The following is a 21,262-nucleotide window of genomic DNA, read 5'->3' as shown; positions in this document are numbered from 1 at the left end:
TTATTGTAAATAAAGCAATTAACTGCCTTGTAATGAACATTGAGGTCAGAAAAGTAGGGGAAACTGTGCTATGCATATATAACATTAGAATTTAAAAGCACAACATCATTTAATTTCTTTGAATGTATCAGTGTGAAAATCAGGTTATATTTTATTATGCTGATGATTTACCATGTTCCTAAAAGTTCTCATAGATTTATTAATTGAGTTTGTGGATAGTCAGTACAGTTAATATACAGTATGTACTATACAACAAATGGTGCATCATATTTAAATACAACGGAGGCCCAATTTTTGGACTTCATATCTGGTCAGTTTACCTCAGCAGATGATCTGTAATTCAGATTCACTTTTTAGGTGTTGGGTGAAAATTCTAAAAAGCCCATGCTCATAATCTAACTACACACTGCACAAGAAGAACAAGAAAAACAATCCAAAGAGAAACTTTAGTTATTAACATAGCCTCAACAGAAGAAGTCAAATTATGACACAATCAAATTCTTCTTACTATTTCAATGTTCTGTGACTGAAATAAAATTAAAATTTATGTTGGATAATTTTGATAAATTATACTGGTTTGAGTCGCTTAAACTAAGTGCATTTTGGCATGTGTTCTGCTCCTTTTGCTTTAACCAGCTTTCACTAGGGCAAGGCTAATGTCAGCGGGGGCTGTCTGTCCACTCAATGAACAATAAATAAGAATAAATTCATTACTTATTTTGGCTTTGAATTGTCCTTCCTACATATCCAAAAGCCCATCTCAGCATGACATCCTAGTAACACCACTGAACTTAATTATCATTCAAAACTGGTCTTCTATTAATCATTTGTTTACTGGTTGAATCTTCTTCTAAGCATTCAGTTATTTCGTTTTTTATCTTAGATAGTTTAGATCCGAGTCATTTATTGTATTTGGCAGTAAAAAGTTTACCCTGCTACTTACTAATTCTTATATTGCCTATAATATTAAATAAGCACACACTAATGCCATCAGGAGATATATTTTGTTATACTAATTATCATTCAAAGGATGATGACACTCTATTTTATCTTTAAGTAACTCTACTACATTTTTAAAGGCATCATAAATAAATTTGTTTAACATGAAGTGGATGATAGGAAATTACTTGTGCTTGGGAAAAAAATAGAAGATTCTTTAGTGAATGGTAATTGTACACATACTATATTAACTACTCTTAATCTGTAGGCTTCCACTTTAGTGAATCCACATAGAATGTGTGTATTATCTTTATCAGTAATCTAACCTTTATTCGTCACAATCCTACAATGTTTAAAACTTCTTTACGACTGCTTAAAAATCTGGGAAAGTTACAGCATTTTCTATTTGCATTAGATATGCAAAAGCTGGTTAATTCTTTAATATACTGATGCTCTGTGTAAGAAAGGACAGAGCCGACTATACTTCCTTAGAAGGCTGGCGTCCTTCAACATCTGCAATAAGATGCTGCAGATGTTCTATCAGATGGTTGTGGCAAGCGCCCTCTTCTACGTGGTGGTGTGCTGGGGAGGCAGCATAAAGAAGAGGGACGCCTCACACCTGGACAAACTGGTTAGGAAGGCAAGCTCTATTGTAGGCACGGAGCTAGACAGTTTGACATCTGTGGCAGAGCGACGGGCACTGAGCACGCTCCTGTCAGTCATTGAGAATCCACTGCATCCACTAAACAGTATCATCTCCAGACAGAGGAGCAGCTTCAGCGACAGACTGCTGTCACTGTCCTGCTCCACTGACAGACTGAGAAGATCGTTTCTCCCCCACACTATGCGACTCTTTAATTCCACCCGGGGGGGTAAACGTTAACATTATTCAAAGTTATTGTCTGTCTGTATACCTGCATTGTTATCACTCATTAATTTAATATTTTCTTTATCAGTATGCTGCTGCTGGAGTATGTGAATTTCCCCTTGGGATTAATAAAGTATCTATCTATCTATCTATCTATCTATCTATCTATCTATCTATCTATCTATCTATCTATCTATCTATCTATCTATCTATCTATCTATCTATCTATCTATCTATCTATCTAATAACAAGCAGAACTGATTACAGTAATGACTGACTCTTAGAATTTTTAAGTTGTCCTATTACTGGTTTATAGGCAATTCAAATGAGTGAGGTGATATTTGTAAGTAAAACTTAAAAATACAAACATATTACCCCACTTCCTAAATTTCTATGTTGGTTTCTACTTAAGGGAATACTAATTTAAAAATAAATTTTTGACATATCCAGTCAGGCTTTTACTTTACAGAATGTATTAACATATTATACTATAAAGTTTATACCGTGATTAAAAGATATTAGCCTTTTTACTATTAAGAACATAAACTACTGTTCATTTTTTTGCCCAGTTTTAGATGTATGTGGCATCATGGAGCCAAACATATGGTAATGCATGCACAGTCCTGTATCCAAGCTTTTGGTCAAAAAACAAAACTATGTGAATATTTGCACAGTTTAATGAGTTAAGGAAAGGAAATTTAGTTATGACCTGAGTATCATTCATTTTGGTATCTCTGACAGCGCAGTCCCAAGCCCGGATAAAGGAGGAAGGTTGGGCGTGAGGTTAGCAACCCCAACCCCGGGAGAGGTGGGAGTGGGGCAACCTCTCCTGCTCAGAAACTGTTTTTGAAACTGATACAGAAATGGCAGGAAGTCAATGCATAGTTAGTCAACAGAGTGGTGGGCTCAGCCATCAATCTATGACAGAGATAGAGCAAAGTCATTGCATGTCAGTCCATCGCCCGATGTCTGACTTGGCCTTCCAGGCAAAATAGATCACCAAATTCGGCATCTGGAATATTCAAACAATATTTCAGACTGGGAAACTGGTGCAGCTGCTTCAAGAATTTGATTCCTAAAACCTTGATATTCTAGGCATTAGTGAAGTTCAGTGGACCAACAGTGACTCATCTCTATTCCAGTCATGACAACGACCATATCAATGGCATCAGTATCATTCTCTTGGCACAAGCTGCTGGGGCTCTTCTTGGATGGAGACCGGTATTGAATAGGATCATCTTCACATGACCGCAAGGGCCACATGTGAAGGTTACAGTCATCCATGCCTAAGCCCCAACAGAAGTTGCGTACAATGATGCAAAACCCTTCTATGAAGACTTGCAAGCCAAACTCAATTGTGCGTCGTGCCATGACCTCATCCTCCTCATGGGTGACTTCAATGTGTAAATCAGTGGTGCTAGGGCTGGTTTTGAAGAAGTACAGTAATAGGTCTGCACTGCTCAATCAAACGAGCAACAATAGAGTTCGCCTCTTATCCTTCTGCACTTGAAATGGCCTCTTGATGGGCAATTCTTACTTCCCACACAAGACAGTTCACAAGGTCATTTGGAGAGTGCCGAATGGTTATACACTCTACAAGATTGACTACATATGCATCTCCAAGCGCTGGCGCTAATTGCTGTTCGACGTATGTAGTCGTTGTGGGGCAGATTTAGGCTCCGGCCACTACTTGGGCATCGCAAGGTGTGATCTCCGTCTGAAGTGTCAACTCATCTGTCTCCAGCATTAGTACCCGTTTGACATCCTAAAGCTCAAAGCCGCCAACATTGTCGAGCACTACCAAGTTGAACTTTGGAACCATTTCCTGGTGCTGGAGGTTGCAGCTAACCTTGAAGCCTAATGGCAGAATCTGCATGACACAGTAGTGTCAGCCAAACTGACCATTGGATGGCTACATGGGTCGTACAAAGAGCACTGAATTCAAGATAGATCATGGGTTCTTATCGACAAGCGAAAGCGAGCCAAGATGGCCTGTGAATATGCACAGCCTGGAGGCAGAGAGGGACACTGCGGTAGAGCAATATCATGCATGTGATCGCCACGTTAAGCGAGCTGCCACCACGACAAGTACAAGTGAGAACGATACACGTGCTTTGTACCAGATCGTACGCAAGCTTACGAAATCGAGGAATGCCTACTAAGATCCTGGTTTTCTCCTTGATCATCATTCTGACCGCCATTTACATTTGCAAGACATGTAAAATGATGAAGGCCATAGCCCAAAAACAATGATGTTTTCCAACAATGGTTCCTGCGGCGCATCTTGAAAGTCACCTATTGTGATTGAATAACAAATGCAGAGGTATATATCGCCAAATGGACTCTCTGCCCGCTCTCCACCATGGTCACTGAACAAAGGTTCTGATTCACCGGAGATGTTCTGTGGATGCAAAGCAACTGGATACTGACAGTAAACATGCTATGGAATCCGGTTTAAGGGAAGTGGAAGCAGGGACAGATCAAAATCACGTGGTGGAGGAAGTTCATAGATGACTTGTGTAATGTTGATGTCACGTGGGACAAGGCAGAGAACGCCTCGCAAGACTGATCATGATGGAGACAACTTGCCGTCCAATGTGCCAAATGGTGCAGAAGGATTTAAACTTAAACTAAATCTTTCATTTGACTATTTTAACCCTCACATAATTTCTTGATTTCTAGCTATTATTCTACATTTGGACTGACAGATTTTTTACCTAAGGTTGCTATAACAAAACAGGGCCCCAAAGCTGTTTAACGATCTACCCACCCAGTCACCAAACCCATTCTTCTAACATAGAAGTCTCTTTTTAAAGCTGTTGGTAAAGGTGTTCATGATGTCAGTCAGTCAGTCATTGTCCAACCCGCTATGTCCTAACACAGGGTCACGGGGGTCTGCTGGAGCCAATCCCAGCCAGCACAGGGCACAAGGCAGGAACAAATCCCACACACCAAGCACACACTAGGGACAATTTAGGATCACCAGTGCACCTAAACTGCATGTCTTTGGACTGTGGGAGAAAACCGGAGCACCCAGAGGAAACCCACGCAGACATGGGGAGAACATGCAAACTTCACGTAGGGAGGACCCAGACAGTGAACCCGGGTCTCCTTACTGCGAGGCAGCAGCACTACCCACTGCACCATCATGTTCATGATGTGTCTTTATAATTTCTGGTAGTTAAAGAAATTAGCTATCAGTAGACTTTTCCTATTCTTTCTTGATGTCCTGAGATTTTGTTACAATCTGCTTTTTTTTTTAATTCTTTCTACATTTTCCTCTGCTGAATTGTTTTACATTTGTTTTGGGCTTTTATGGTGATGGATAGCTCATTTCTGTTATTTTAGTTTCACTTTTAACTTTCTTAGGGTTAAAATTATTTTCCTTTTGTCATTTTGTGGATGGTTTGTTTGCTGTTGCTATCACATTGCCAAGTACAGACGACAGAACTTGTTGTCCAGGATTAAAGATTCAACCAAACCTGTAGTGTGCTTTTAAAAAGATTTAGTGTTTCTGGCTTTTCAGTTTTGCTTTTGAATTACTGACTATAATTTTGTTTAGTGTTTTGATTTTGTCAACTAGGTTAATAGATTTACCAGCAACGGACTTTGGCTTGCTTTCCTGATAACATTTTATCTCCCGATCCCTTGTTCCTTATATCTGCCACTTTAATTTCCTTTGCCTCATTGACTGAACTTGGAATATGTTAGTAGAGTTTTAAGGAAACAATAATTATTACTGTCAGGCCCGGCCTTAGGCATAGGTGAAGTAGGCGACCGCCTAGGGCCCCGGCGTCCGGGGGGCCCCGGATCGACTCCTTGGTCTAATTTTCACGCATTTCACAGAGCTTCCAGGGGGGCTCTGGACCCCCCTTTCGCCTAGGGCCCCATAATACCTAAGACCGGGCCTGTTACTGTACACATGGCGACTCTGTTCCTCCTCTATCTTTAAGCTTGCTTTAATTTTCTTTGCACACACTCAATAACCTCAATAACCTCACCAGGTAAGCTGATTTATTATTTCCTAATTACAATGAAGTTATGCATTTTAATCAATTCTTGTTTATTATTGTGCCATAGAGTGGCAACATGTTGGATGTTGTTGAATATGTAAGAAAGAATTTACACATATCAATACTGTCATTTCTAGTACCACTACTAATACCATCACCAGCAACAAATTTTCATTGTATTCCATCAAAATCACCAAAATGGACCATTCAAATGAATTACTAATTTCAATGTACAGTACATGTCATACTATTATTATCACTACTTCTCTCAAGATCCTTTCTTAGCAAAATACATATTTCTACAGAGTAAAAGTAGTCTGCTTGAATGTGTGACTATGTCTGCAAGGAACTGGTGTAGGTTGGTACTGATTCATAGCGAGTCCAGCTTGTCAAACCCTAAACTGGAATCAGGAGACTCAGAAAATGAATGAGTGAAGGTTTAAAAATATGTAATATAGTGTTTTTGTGTTCAGCCTTCTATCTTTGCTCTTCATCAGACAATGTTTAAATGTTTTATCTTAAATTATATTTACTATCTTTTTAAATGTATGCAGTGCTATGAAGTGTAAAATAGAGGAGTATAATAAAAAATATAAAAGTAAAGAGAGGTGTTGTGAACTGAAGCATTTCCATATACTGAACATTTTCTTTGCTACAGACACATTTCCAAAGAGTAACCTTATTCACCTCTAGTCCCTTTGTAATCAGTTGGTTAACACATGATTGAAGGAAGTAAAAAAGCACACAAAATCAAAATAATTATTTAGCATACTGACCTCTGACCTCTGGAAATGTCAGATCCAATTACAGCTTTAATATCTGTCAGCTATGAGACTGCTTCTTTAAATGCTATTATCAATAGCAGACTTAAGTTTTTAGATGACAAGTGAATTTGCTCTGCTGATTTACTTTTCAAGCAAATAACTGATGAAATATAACGCAACTAATATGTGAGCTAACAAGGACAGATGGTAGGATTTATTTAATTTACAATATATTTTCTCAGGTTTAACAATATCTACGTATTTGGCATGACTGGCTGATATTTTTTCAAGCAAATATGTAATTCTTAGTAAATGTGTGAAAACCAATATTTCACACAGAATTAGTCTACATTTTTTTTTAGAACAAGTAAACCTTTATATAAATTTACATTGCATAAACAGTATTTTTACAAACTTGTTAAAGGCCTCTGTCAGTGTGTTCTTTTAAAAGGAAAAAATAAATAATGGTTATTTACCTGCTGAAAAAGTTCAGAGAGACAACATTTTAAGCTGTAAAGCTATAAAGATGTGAGACTGAAAAATAAATTACAGGTTGCATATAGAGGGGCTTATCCTTTAAATGTTCTTTTGTACATTTTTTTATTGATAAAGTTTTTCTGTTTATGTATTTATTAGTGAATATTATTTTTATACACATTACATAATTATCCTAAGTTATTAATATATGTATGTGTTCTTTGTATTAGGTGCCTTGCACTCACGAAGTTTAAACAAAGGGGGCAGGGACCCCAATGTAACAGCTGAAAAACTGCCCCTTCAACCTTTCTGAGGAATGTATTGGTATAAAAATAAGCCATATGAAGATTTTAATGCTCCAAATTCACAATACTGAACTGTGAATTAAATAATATATAAAATAAGAACATGGACTGCAAATACAAGTCAGAATGTGAACTGTGTGAACTAATATTGATTAACTTGCCAGCAATAAGGATGCCTGAGTAAACAGTCAGCAGTTAGAAAACCTGTACCTTTTGACTTTATTTAAAAAGAGTCTCCTTAAACTTCTAAAGTCTTGACTCTAAAGCCTATAATTAACACCCTGTTGTATATATTTTTAAACAATTGCTATAGATTGATCTTTTGGAAAAAGGACTAAATGGCTAAGTCTTTCACTAGTGCCACTTGGCTTTCTCTTGAATTTGTTGGATTTCTGCTTATATAAGTGCTCATTTGATTTTCTGCTTTTAACATTTTACTTTGTCTTTGTTTTTTTGATATTTGAATATCAGGCTGATTAACTTTTTCCTTTTGTTCTTGTTTGTTTGTTTGTTTTAAAAAAAAATTTCAAATATCTTTAAATATTAAAGAGCATTGTTTATATTATATATGCCAGGGTTTTTTCATGGTTTCCTTTCCCTGTCTGTCTGTTTGTTATAGCCCCTGCAAGGCCATAAGCCTGGTTTGTCAAGTCTGGGTAAGGTGCACTCTGATGCAAGGCCTTATAGGAGCGTTGAAGCCTAGTTTTTGCAGGCATAGCTTTATTTAGACTTTTATGTGTCAGAGAGGATTAAAACAAAATACTATGTTATGGGATAGTAAGGGATAAAAACCTGACTATGCTGCAACACTCTAAGACTTCTCGCAGTTTTACCTCTGTACATGGCTGCACATTTTTTTTCATGAAATGCAGCTTCTTTCTTTTTAAAGTCAAATTGGTATCTTTGTAATATTCTTCTCTATTTTTTTGTGTAACAATAACCCTAACCTATCTTCACAAAGTTCCCTGTGATTAATTGATGCCTTCTTTAGGGGATTGCTAGGATAGGCACCAACCTCCAGTGCTGTTGCTCAGGATTATCTGGACTTAGAAAATAGTATGGTATGGTATCTTTACAAAGTGTTTTTTAAAAAAATGAATAAAAGTACAAAATTCAGACTGAGACTAAATAATAAGACTTAGAAGATGTGATAATGACAGTAAATCTGAGAAACAATACATTTTTTTCTATTGACTTCCTAATACTCTATATCTACTGTTACACCTCTTTTGTACATTAGTAGGTGCAAAGCTTGTATCAGCCATAGAAGGAAAACCTGCAAAATGCAAAAACCAACAGTATGCAGGGTGTCTTTGAACTGTTAGAAGAAACTGAAAGCCTGGGAGGAATCCCACTTGTATATGGGTATAATATAAAAGTTTCACAGAGAAAGCCTCCCAGTCTTGATCAATGATATGGGATAAGAACTTTGGGAAAGGCTGTTTAATAATACTTTGCATAATCATTCACTAATATATCATATAAGATCACTAATATTTTAGCTGCATCTTGTTACCTAATAGGTTACACATGTAATATATGTTGTGTAGATGTGAAAACTTACCACACAAGTCTTTTTTTCCAGGAATAATGACACAGCATATTAAGACTATGTTTCCATACAAAATAGAGCTTGGCAGTACAATGGTGCAGTGATTAACTTCCAGTATCCTGGGTTTGAAACCCATGCCATGTCATTTTTTCATGTGTAGTTTGTTTTCTGTCCTCATGTCCTTATGCAGTTTCCTTTCAGTACTCCATGTTTCCTCTCATATTCCCAAAGACCTGTATATTGGTGACTCTTAATTGGCCCCAGTGTGAGTGAATGTGGGTTTTTCTTTGTGGTAAGTGCTGATGGGACTGGTTCCGGTGTCCCACAACTCTGAAGTGGAATAGATGGGTTGGACAATGTATATATGTACTGTATGTAAATTACATAGATTTTTACCTCTGACGGTGAAAATGTGCAACACCCCTATACATATTGGGGCAGTGAAAACAAAACCGATTCTTTTCTTGGGCACAAAAAAAGTTAACATTTCAGATAAAAAGGTAAATATGCGTTAAAAAATGGTCTTTCACCTTTTGTTTCTGGATATTCCTATGAATGTACAATATAGTATGCAATACCTTATTGGAATAATACGTGTCTGCATTCTAGCTATTATACGTATTAGGTCTATTGACTGTTTTGTTTGTTTAACAGAACCGATTTTGCACTTAGACAACAATATGTGAATACGTTGTGGTAGAAATCACCTTTGCTCTTCTCTTCGGCGTCTGATTTGGGAGGCTTTAACCACTATGAAAATTTTACTGGCTGGGCAGTAGATGTCAGATGTTCTGGTGTGACTGTTTAGGAAGAGTAAACCATTTGTGGTTCCACAGTGTTATTGAAAATGGTCTTTAAACCAGAGGGCCTGTTGTTAGAAGGAGAGTATTGAGTAAAAAGGCTGATAGAGGCTGAAAAGAGAGTAACAGATGGGCTAGTTTTAAATATTGTCAGACTCAAAAAAACTTTCAGGTCTAATGATTCCTAATGCCTTCTGAATCACACTAATAGGATCACCAGGATATAGTTAAGATTCTAAAAGACTATGAACTCCTTGACAGGATCAAAATACAGGCAAGCTGGGACAGTGTAATGGCTGAGATGTGTTTGATACCAATAAAGATACAAATAAGTAACAAAGAATATGTGAATATCATTGCAGATCATAAGTAATCCTATCTGCACATTAGCTTTTCCACACAGAAGATGCTCCATGCCACAGTTTATTTAACGGTCTGTATGATGAGGTAAAACATACATTTTTGGTGTAGATAGTCAGAATGAGCTACAGTGGTGTGAAAAACTATTTGCCCCCTTCCTGATTTCTTATTCTTTTGCATGTTTGTCACACAAAATGTTTCTGATCATCAAACACATTTAACCATTAGTCAAATATAACACAAGTAAACACAAAATGCAGTTTTTAAATGATGGTGTTTATTATTTAGGGAGAAAAAAAATCCAAACCTACATGGCCCTGTGTGAAAAAGTAATTGCCCCCTTGTTAAAAAATAACCTAACTGTGGTGTATCACACCTGAGTTCAATTTCCGTAGCCACCCCCAGGCCTGATTACTGCCACACCTGTTTCAATCAAGAAATCACTTAAATAGGAGCTGCCTGACACAGAGAAGTAGACCAAAAGCACCTCAAAAAGCTAGACATCATGCCAAGATCCAAAGAAATTCAGGAACAAATGAGAACAGAAGTAATTGAGATCTATCAGTCTGGTAAAGGTTATAAAGCCATTTCTAAAGCTTTGGGACTCCAGCGAACCACACTGAGAGCCATTATCCACAAATGGCAAAAACATGGAACAGTGGTGAACCTTCCCAGGAGTGGCCGGCTGACCAAAATTACCCCAAGAGCGCAGAGACGACTCATCCGAGGAGGTCACAAAAGACCCCAGGACAACGTCTAAAGAACTGCAGGCCTCACTTGCCTCAATTAAGGTCAGTGTTCACGACTCCACCATAAGAAAGAGACTGGGCAAAAACGGCCTGCATGGCAGATTTCCAAGACGCAAACCACTGTTAAGCAAAAAGAACATTAGGGCTCGTCTCAATTTTGCTAAGAAACATCTCAATGATTGCCAAGACTTTTGGGAAAATACCTTGTGGACTGATGAGTCAAAAGTTGAACATTTTGGAAGTCCAATGTCCCGTTACATCTGGCATAAAAGGAACACAGCATTTCAGAAAAAGAACATCATACCAACAGTAAAATATGGTGGTGGTAGTGTGATGGTCTGGGGTTGTTTTGCTGCTTCAGGACCTGGAAGGCTTGCTGTGATAGATGGAACCATGAATTCTACTGTCTACCAAAAAATCCTGAAGGAGAATGTCCGGCCATATGTTCGTCAACTCAAGCTGAAGCGATCTTGGGTGCTGCAACAGGACAATGACCCAAAACACACCAGCAAATCCACCTCTGAATGGCTGAAGAAAAACAAAATGAAGACTTTGGAGTGGCCTAGTCAAAGTCCTGACCTGAATCCAATTGAGATGCTATGCATGACCTTAAAAAGGCGTTCATGCTAGAAAACCCTCAAATAAAGCTGAATTACAACAATTTTGCAAAGATGAGTGGGCCAAAATTCCTCCAGAGTGCTGTAAAAGACTCATTGCAAGTTATCGCAAAACGCTTGATTGCAGTTATTGCTGCTAAGGGGTGGCCCAACCAGTTATTAGGTTCAGGGGGCAATTACTTTTTCACACAGGGGCCATGTAGGTTTGGATTTTTTTTTCTCCCTAAATAATAAAAACCATCATTTACAAACTGCATTTTGTGTTTACTTGTGTTATATTTGACTAATGGTTTAAATGTGTTTGATGATCAGAAACATTTTGTGTGACAAACATGCAAAAGAATAAGAAATCAGGAAGGGGGCAAATAGTTTTTCACACCACTGTATTTTGTAGCATGTATGAGGCACAATGGGCTGTACCTTCAACACCCTGGGTTGTACGTTCAGCACCTTGTTGAATTCAGCCACTCGGACTTGACGTACTGTACACTAGAGAAAGTATAACTTTTTTTAAGCCAGTATGTTCGGGAATAGCGTAATACAGTGGCTTCTATAATTATGTCATTGTTTCAGGAAGAAGACTCAGCAGTATGCATGGAGTTCAGGATAATATACACTTAGGTGCTTTGCACTACTTGACTGTTAAAGGGACAAATGAAACTGAATGCTATAGCCTGCAGGCAATATGGTCGCATACTATTTCATTTGTTCTACAGAGTACACAAATACTACAGCATATGTGCATCAAATGAGTATATTAAGGATCTAAATCTTTTATTACTTCGAAAGGTACACCCAGGCACACACTTATACACACTCAGGACCATTATGGAATTATCAATTAAAACAACCAGTACATCTTTCGGGATGTGGGATGAAAACCGGAATAGAAAAAGGAAAACCCCCACAAGTAGAGGGAGAAGTTCAAACTCCTTGCAGACAATGATCATTTTAATGTATCAATAAATGACTAAACGTGGTAGCATATCTTTTAGTAATACAGACTGGAATAAAAATCTGTTAGACAAATCATCATTTGTAGACAATTTAAAAGTATTTTAAGATATTTTCAATAATTGAAATATATCTTTAAATGCATTTTTGATGATATCTTAATTCCACCTGAAATACATCTGTAAATGATTTAGAAACAACTTTCAATAGTTCTAAATTAAAATGTGGCTTTCCTCAAGTCAAAACCCAGACAAATTAAAGCTGCCCAAGAGTCAAATGAAGGGAAATCAAACTATTAGGTATGTACACAAACACACACACACACGCACACACACACACACACACACACACACACACACACACACACATATATATATATATATAGTAATTTAATATAATAATTAAAAATTATTTGACTGTAATTTGGAGAGGCATGCAGTGAACATGTTACTTCACTACGTGCTCAGTCCTGCACAAAAGATATTGTTACCTCCTCAACATCGAAAGTCCGGATATTTGCAGAACACATTTCATTTTTTTTTACCTTTGGTTAATTTTGATCTGTTTTTGAAAATTAATTATGTTGATTGTTTTCATTCATTACTCATTCAGTTTTGTTGCTTGTTGATGATATCACTGTTTTAATGTAGATTTTGCTTCAAGGGACACTTTCCAACTGATACACATTCATCAACTGATGACATATGAGACACTATGTTATTTAAGAATAATTGATTGCAGGAATTAACTGTCTGTACTTTAAGTGAATATAAAGGGAAAAAATCTCTTAATTTAAAACAATGCATGCAAGAATTCCTTGTTAGGACTTCTGGTATTGCTTCTCTGACAAGGATTTCTGAGAATGTGTTCTTTTATATAAGAAATTTCATCCAATCAAATGATCCTTGCCTCTCTCACAATAAAGATTTAAGCATTTACATTCCAGTCTCTGCCACCAATGAAATAAAATAAATCCACAGGTTATGCACATTTTGTTCATGGAATGGCATTCTTATCGGTCACATTGAGTGTCCAGAACTTGTCTAATACTTGACAGGTTAGAGAGGCTAGCAAAGGTATTACAGAATGGTTGTGTTTCAGTTGGAATGGTTGCAGGACTTCAAGTAGACATGATCAAAATTTAAAAATGACAGTAAGGCAGCAGAATAACAAACAATGGTGCATACTGGAAGAATGGCCAAAGACAAACTGAACATGTTATCACAAGAGCTTGGCGTGATAACTAGCTAATTGCTGAGGATTTTTTTTAAATTAATATGGCTTTTTCATTCTTGCATTTTTAAGACTGTATCATAACCTACAGTAAGTCTCCAGGGCAATTCAGAAGATGTAATCATAAAATTCTTTAACAATATGCAATTATTAATTTGAAAGTTTCTAGAATAATTACTTTTAAAGAATAAGGCCACTATTGTTTGCCACAGACACTTGGTTTGTGGGAAAAGCTGTATTTATTTAGTAGTTTCATAAAAATAAAGGAAAGTGTTTCCAGATCCCTTGAAATACAGGCTGGAAATATACTGAACATAGGAAGTCCCTTTCAATTTGGCATGCATTCTGTTTTTCAGAATACATTTATTTTTTTAGATTTATGATGACAAAAAATATCACCACTTTTTGGTCTATACAATACTAGTTTTGTTCTTTGTTTGCATACATTTGTGTGGGAGTGTTCATGTAACAACAGTACACATAAGTGACACTATGGAGCTAGTTAGATAAGTTCTGTTTGAAAATATGAATAAAACTGCATTTTTGTAGCTTTTTAGTAAAATATAGCCTCATAGTTAAGATGATGAATTAATGTGGACACTCAGAATCTTACAACTTAATGAAAAAGTTATGCACCTGTACTTTCCATTCACCTCAAAAATGTAAAGCTATGTCTGGTAGTGCTTAGACTGGAAGTCTGTACCGAAGATAAACTATATAGTAATGCAGCAGAATCTTTCATCGTATGAAACGCGAAACTAGTGAGATCTCACATCTGTCAGGCCTTCTTGTAACAAGTAGCTAGCCAGCTAATTATGTTGAAGTTAAATATGATAATGATCACATTTCTCACAAGTAAAAGCTGTCCATCTAGTCCTTCTGGACTCCTTTTTTCTAGGCAAATTTATTTTGAGGAAATGGAAAAACATCTCCATAACTACATGCTTGATAATGGAAGCATATTTTTGCAATCTGTAATACAAATCATAGTGTCAGGGGTTAAAGTGATTTCATGTTCAGGTTTTCAAATGCTAGTAGTACACAGGCATTTATTCTCAAAGGGCATTATATAACATTCCTGAAGTCTGCATGGGCAATCACCAAGCTAAACATTCTCTGCTGTCTGTCTGCCCAGTTATACCTTTTCTTATTCTTCAACCCAAGTGTGGTAATCCCTCTCTAAGATATTTTATATCATATATACATCTCAGAGATGAAGTCTGTGAATCCTTTTTAATTTTTGAGCTACTGTAGGAAGAACTTCTAAAATGTCAGCTACATTATTAAAAATGTAAAATATCTCATTAAAACAAACAGCACACACAGAATTAAACATTATTGTATCTTTACTGACGTAATTGTTTGCATGTTCTAGGCCAAAGATGGACAATGACACTATCTTTGAGTAACAGTTTTAATTAAGCCTCACGATTATTACAGTCTCTTTCACAGATGGATGTATTAGGATTAGGGATAGCCAAAGCACAAGAACTACTATAGTACAGTAAGTCTTTAATGATAGCATTCTGAAGTTAGCTACCAGTAACCAGGACCTTCAGAATCGTCAAAATGAGATCATCTTTGTGAAAAAACTTTGTGTATGTGCTTATTTAGTCTTTACTCTTTCTTGACTTGAATCCATATTCAGAACAGTTTCTGTTCTGGACATTCTTTTCAGAACAGTTAAGACTGGACCAATCATCTATGCTACAATTGTGAAGTTTGGCAACTGGGCATATTCACATGATATTTCTGTCTTAGTCAGAAAACATGGTTTAACCATGTGTTCACATTACTTCAAATGAAAAATACAGGCATAGGCTGAATTGTCAGATAATTCTGGTTAAGAAAGAACAAGTTTAAATGTATATTTTGTGGCACATCTGTTGGGGGACACTATCAGTAATATTAAAGGCTGGTTTTCAAAATAGTTTGTAGTCTGTGGTTTGCATCCTTTGATGTGATCTGCTTCATTTTTTTGTCTTATGAACTAAAGGTGTTCAATTGTGCATTGTTATTATGGGTAAATATATAGGAGTATATTATAATGTAATGATAATATAACCCTGCCTGGGGGTTGTTTCCTGCCTTGCGCCCAGTGTTGGCTGGGATTGGCTCCAGCAGACCCCTGTGACCCTGTAGTTAGGATATAGCGGGTTGGATAATGGATGGATGAATGGATGATAATATAAGAGCAAAAACATAACTATTTATATGAGTCATTAGTATCAACCATTCCCACCCCCTTTCAGTACTGGGTTCTAGAGAAATTGGACCCCCTTAAATAGTTTGAAAAAGGATGCCCAGATATATCTCCGGCTGGCACTCGTTTTCTTCACTTGAATTTCAGCGTGTAGCTCGTGCTGTGCAGTGTTTCAGTCATTGCATACAAGTGCAAAAGAGCAGACCTAAACCTGCCCGGTTTCCATTGTATTACAATTGACTGCACCATTCATGTTTGTAGTCCTAAGTCTTTTATATCCTTCAAACTATGAAGTATGCAGTTCATGCAACTTGGATATGTACATAATGAACTTTTTAAATGTACAGTATGCTTGCAAAATTGCTTTCTATGAAACTAAAAACAATACATGCCACTGTTTTCACTTCTTCATGCTGTAGCAGAGATACAAGACTATACAGGCAGCAGTATTACAACAAAGAAGCAGCAAAATAGTAAAATAGGCTTTGCTAATATATAGTGACAGATGTGTTAATTACACCAATCAAACTTTTTTATTATTATTTTGTCTTCAAAGCTCTCATTAGCACCTTCTTGCTACCTTATTTTCAAAAGAAAAAAAAGATGTATCACCATCTGATTCTGACAACACAGAAACATGGCATATCAAAAAATAGCAGCATACATCAAATTACTTTGCTGCCATTCTGCTTATGATGAATTGTTTGTTTCTACAAAAGGTGACAGGTGGTTTCTGCTGCTGCCATACACATTTATGGATTGGTTTGATTCCCACCATGGGATTTTTTTTCCCTGCATTATCTGGATTCCTTCCAAATCTAAAATATGGCATGTTAGGTTGCCCAAGGCCATGTGTGGAGTGTGCTCTTTCACACAGTGTCCTCTGTGGGTTATCATTCTGCAGGTCACTGCTTTGTTCTTGTGTCTGTCGGGAAAAATTTCAACTGTATAGAATACCATAATGGAAAATTCATGTTATGCCAATAAATAGATGGATGGATTTATTCCTTAGTATACAAACAGAACAAAGATATTCAAGCTAAAGGTTTAAATTTGTTTAGGATAAAGAGTATAAGATCCACTATGCAGAAATGTAAAAGCCTTGGTTAGCAAAAATCCATCCATCTGTTCTCGTAGCTCACTAGTTCTTTTACAGGGTTTCGCAGAGCCAGAACTGATGGAGTAATGGGGCCAAGACATGGATGAAACAGCTTCATAGCAATGTATGTTCAAATACACATTCACTTATATCAAGCCCAGTTTGGTTTGCTGTTCAGTCTTATTAATATCGTTCAGACACATTAGAAAAACAGACCACCCAGGGAACTCAAGTTAGAGAATGGGGAGAATTTGCCTGCTATCACAGACAGTGACAATACTAGGAACTGAACTACAGGCCAAGAGTTATGAGGGAACAATTCCAACCACTGCAATACCAAGCCACCATTTGTAAAAATAATCAGGGAAGCTACTTGCCAAGAGTAGATTTGCATCTTTATTACAGTCTTAGTCAAGATCTACTTATCTTCAATTGCTTTAAAAGAAACTGAGTGACTTTCTAAGAATTTTAAAAAGTAGCTTTCTAGATAGCAGTGATGATACTCGTATACTGTGCTACTGTATATCTCTGTTACATCAGTTGGTAAAACTGAGTCGTGCTTCTTAACAAATGTAAAATTAATCTAGAACACAAAAGATTATTTTTCTTTACTGTCAGAAACTATTTTTAATAACTTTGAAATATCTTGAGAGCTACACAAGTAAGGTACGTGAACTGCTCCTGGCCTGGAATTCCATGTTTCCAGTGATACTGAGTTACAAATAGTTCTTTGTGTAGGTGATTTTAAAATTCTTACTAGCATTAGACTAAAAAAGTACATATTTGATCAGTAATTGTTATTGCTGGACAAAACTGACTTCTTTATATAAATAAAACAAAAACAGTTTCAGTGTGTTTTATACTACATTACACATAAATAGATACATTGATTAACAAAAAAAACCTTTGAGGCTTTTGTAGGACTACAAGTCTTGAACATAGGCTACTTAAATTAACTCCACACATTCTAGCATAATTTAATAGGTTGAGTATAATTTTGTAAATTTTAAGTCTTCCAAAACAATGCAACAGGACATGATTCAAGTTAAAACACTCCACCAAAATGTCACTGAGGTACATATCTTAATTTGATTCTGTTCTTGAATGTTGGTGTTAACATAACATTCTCAAACCGGCTAATCCGATTCCAGAAGCATTAGTTTTAAAGCACAGTGGTCCACACATATACATTTACACAGAGTAATTTTAGAATCAGCAAATCAGCTTTACATGCAAGACTTTGGGGATGTGGGTGGAAAACCAGAGTACCCAGAGAAAAAAAAACAGTACAGACAAAGGAAAAATGTGAAAACTCCACAGATATAATTTGAACTCTACAGTAGATGTTTGATCTGTGAAGCTGTCGCAGTAACAGCTAAACATACTAGTTCAAATACCATCAGTTACTTACTGTAACATTTTCTTTATCATAACTGTTTATAACATGAAGGTCTAGACTTTAAGAACAGAAGGAACAGTGGTATACAGTTCACCAGCTTTATGTGGCATTTTCATTGAAAAGTGACAGCAAGAAACTTTTTCTAAAATTCTAAAACATTTGAATTCCATGTCTAGGTGTTGTCTTTGTGGTATTTGCAAGTGCATAGTTTTTTCTCCAGCACCCTCAAAGGTGTGCAGATTAGGTCAATTGCTGATTTCTGATTAGCTCCTGTGTCACTGTGAATGTGGATTGTGAGCGAGTCGGCCCTATGATGGACTGCCTTGTGGCCAGTGCTGCCAAACATGCTACCCTGAAATTGATTAGTGAGGTTCAGTAATATGATATGATATGATATGATATGATATGATATGATATGATATGATATGATATGATCAAAATCATCCCACACAAAATGTCTGTGCACTTTTTATATTTATGTGTGCTGAATCCATTTCTCAAACTGAAATTTCTGAACCACAAACCATTTCCACGAGATGAAAAAAATGATGTTATGTTCTTTTAAGGCATAATTATTTATTATGTTCAGGAAATTATTTGAAGTATACTTTTAGTTGAAAATGGCAGTTTTAACATTAGTGAAGGTGAAAACAACCCAAAATTAAGTATTTGCTACACATATTTTGCTCTTAATTAGTATTTTTTTCTTCTTATTCCCTGAAAATAGCCAGGAATATATATTTAGAAAGTTAGATATATTTTTATTGTTCAGAAGAACAGAAGGAACTAGTTGAGGAAGTTCTATCTTCATGCCCATTACTTGTGTGTAGGCTTTAAAAATCCATTTCCTGCATTCTGATGAACATTGGGAGAGATTCTACCAGAACATCCCTCAAAAGGGGAGATGTTATAGTGGAAAGTAGAGTGACTCCAAGTTACCAGACATCTGTTGGTCATTCCACTGTAAAATATCTTCAGAGGATGATTAGAAGGAAAAAACTACTAAATGATTTTGTATGTAGTATTTATATTCAAAACAATTATATGTTTAAGTTATAATTTTTTCAAGTGTATATAATTAATTTAAAAAATACACTCAAGCACTTCTACCTCATGAAGTAAATGATTAAATTTCTTATGCGCACATTGACAGCTTAGGCTAACTCAGACTTTTATTTAATTTAAACCTTTAACGCTCAAAAACTGGATATTGTATAGCAATTCTGTTACCACATTTGGAACACCTACAATGTTTGATGGAAATTATGTTTTTTTTTCAGGCCAGTGTATGATATGCTGTGCACTTCCATAATCCAGTGGTAAAATGGCTGGCACTTTAATATTTCCTTAAAAATGATTTGCAAATCATCTTTTAGATAGTCACTTAAAAAGCTGATAAGCTGTACACAAACTGGATACCTTAACTAGTGGTTAATAAAAAAATGCAGTTGAGTATGGAAAAAACATACGAAGATCTCTTCAGCTACTTTTAGTATACATTCCGTTGAAAATTTTGGGGGATGTGTGTCATTTTAATGCCAACAGACTAATGCAACTGATGTTAGAAAAAGGGGAATGGTTATTTCAGATTCACACAAGCTATCATATATCCATTGAACATTACTTGCATTGAGGCATTAACAGTCATTCACAGGGGGCCATTCTTGAATCCACGTTTGAGATTTTTCTGCTTTACTGTGTGAATAAAAATAAATCAGTGCACAAGTAAAAAAAGAATGTGTTCCCAGCTCGTATTACAGTACTACTCATGCATCACATTCTTACCCTGGTTTCTTGGTTATTTTATAATATTTGCTACACCTTTCAAAATTACACAACATTAAGCTAAATCCAGAGTAGGGAGGGAGAGTTCAATAAACTATGGCTATTAAGATTCACAATCAGCAGTATAGTGGTACAATGGTTAGCAATGGATTAATTTCCTGGCCAGGTCACTATCTGTTTGGAGTTTACATAGGCTTTTATTTATCAGGTACTCTAGGATCCCCTCACGTCCCAAAGACAGGCATTTTCATTAATTGGTGACTGCTGTAAGTGAGTTTGGGTTTTTGCAAAAGTGTGGACACAAAGATAAGCTCTGCGTCCCCAAATATTAATTGATCTGTTATTGGTAGATACCTGTTAAACTTGGCTTGGGGTGTTTTGTTTCCCTTCTAAATGACTGCACAAAGAAAGTATTTAACAAGTTTAATTCCCTGCACACAGTAGCCCAGCGTAAGAAGTAGCCAGGCACTCTGGCACATGTTTCATGCATCATTCAACAAATGTAGTCAATGTTTCGAACAGTTTATCCACCCACTTTCTTTGAAAGCTTTTGAAATCACTTTTCAAATGCCAGTTATAAAAGTGTAATCTGAACTCAAGTCACTCGGCAGGACATTAGAAGAATTTACGATGTGCTAAATATTTCCTTTGTTTCTCCCTGTGGTTGCTTGCTGGAGCAATTAGAAAGTCTCTTGCTGCCTTTGTCCAATGCCACTTCAGGGGAACATTCTATTTTCTTCATTGAGCATTAGGGTTTATAGTTCCTTAGTTATAGTTGCAGACTGTTTAAAAAGGTATAAAATAAATAGAGGAAAGCTATTTATATTCACCAAAGCAAAATATAATTTATTATAGAAAGTGCACAGAATATTTAATTTGGATTCCTTTTCAAATTTTGTATACTAAGTGTACACAGTATTTGAATTCAACATTTTAATTCATATTGTAAATCCACAGAAGAAAAAAAAAAGACAATCGCCCATCTCTGCTGACAATGGTACTTTCTCATTCAATTTGTAATGTTCACAAATATAAAAAAGAATGAGTTTTCATGTATTAGTTTAGCTTTTTTGCCTATTATCAGTTGTAATCACTGTATAATGGGAAAGGCATTCCATATTTTTTTTCAAAGAAATGGCAGTTTT

The 21,262-nt window shown here is 36.2% G+C and overlaps 1 long non-coding RNA gene across 1 annotated transcript in view; it reads right to left on the bottom strand.

The window, feature by feature from the left end:
• Positions 1-4,654: 4,654 nt before the first annotated feature.
• The window catches only part of LOC127527177 (uncharacterized), a 99,587-nt gene continuing 82,979 nt past the window's right edge, over positions 4,655-21,262 (bottom strand). Inside the window, exon 2 of the long non-coding RNA XR_007934479.1 lies at positions 4,655-4,798. This is a non-coding gene — a long non-coding RNA (uncharacterized LOC127527177). The remainder of the gene's footprint in view (positions 4,799-21,262) is intronic.

This window comes from Erpetoichthys calabaricus, chromosome 3 (assembly GCF_900747795.2).
Source record: "Erpetoichthys calabaricus chromosome 3, fErpCal1.3, whole genome shotgun sequence".
Taxonomy (NCBI): domain Eukaryota; kingdom Metazoa; phylum Chordata; class Cladistia; order Polypteriformes; family Polypteridae; genus Erpetoichthys; species Erpetoichthys calabaricus.
Note: the sequence above shows the minus strand (reverse complement) of the source record. Positions and strands in the feature narration are given on the sequence as shown.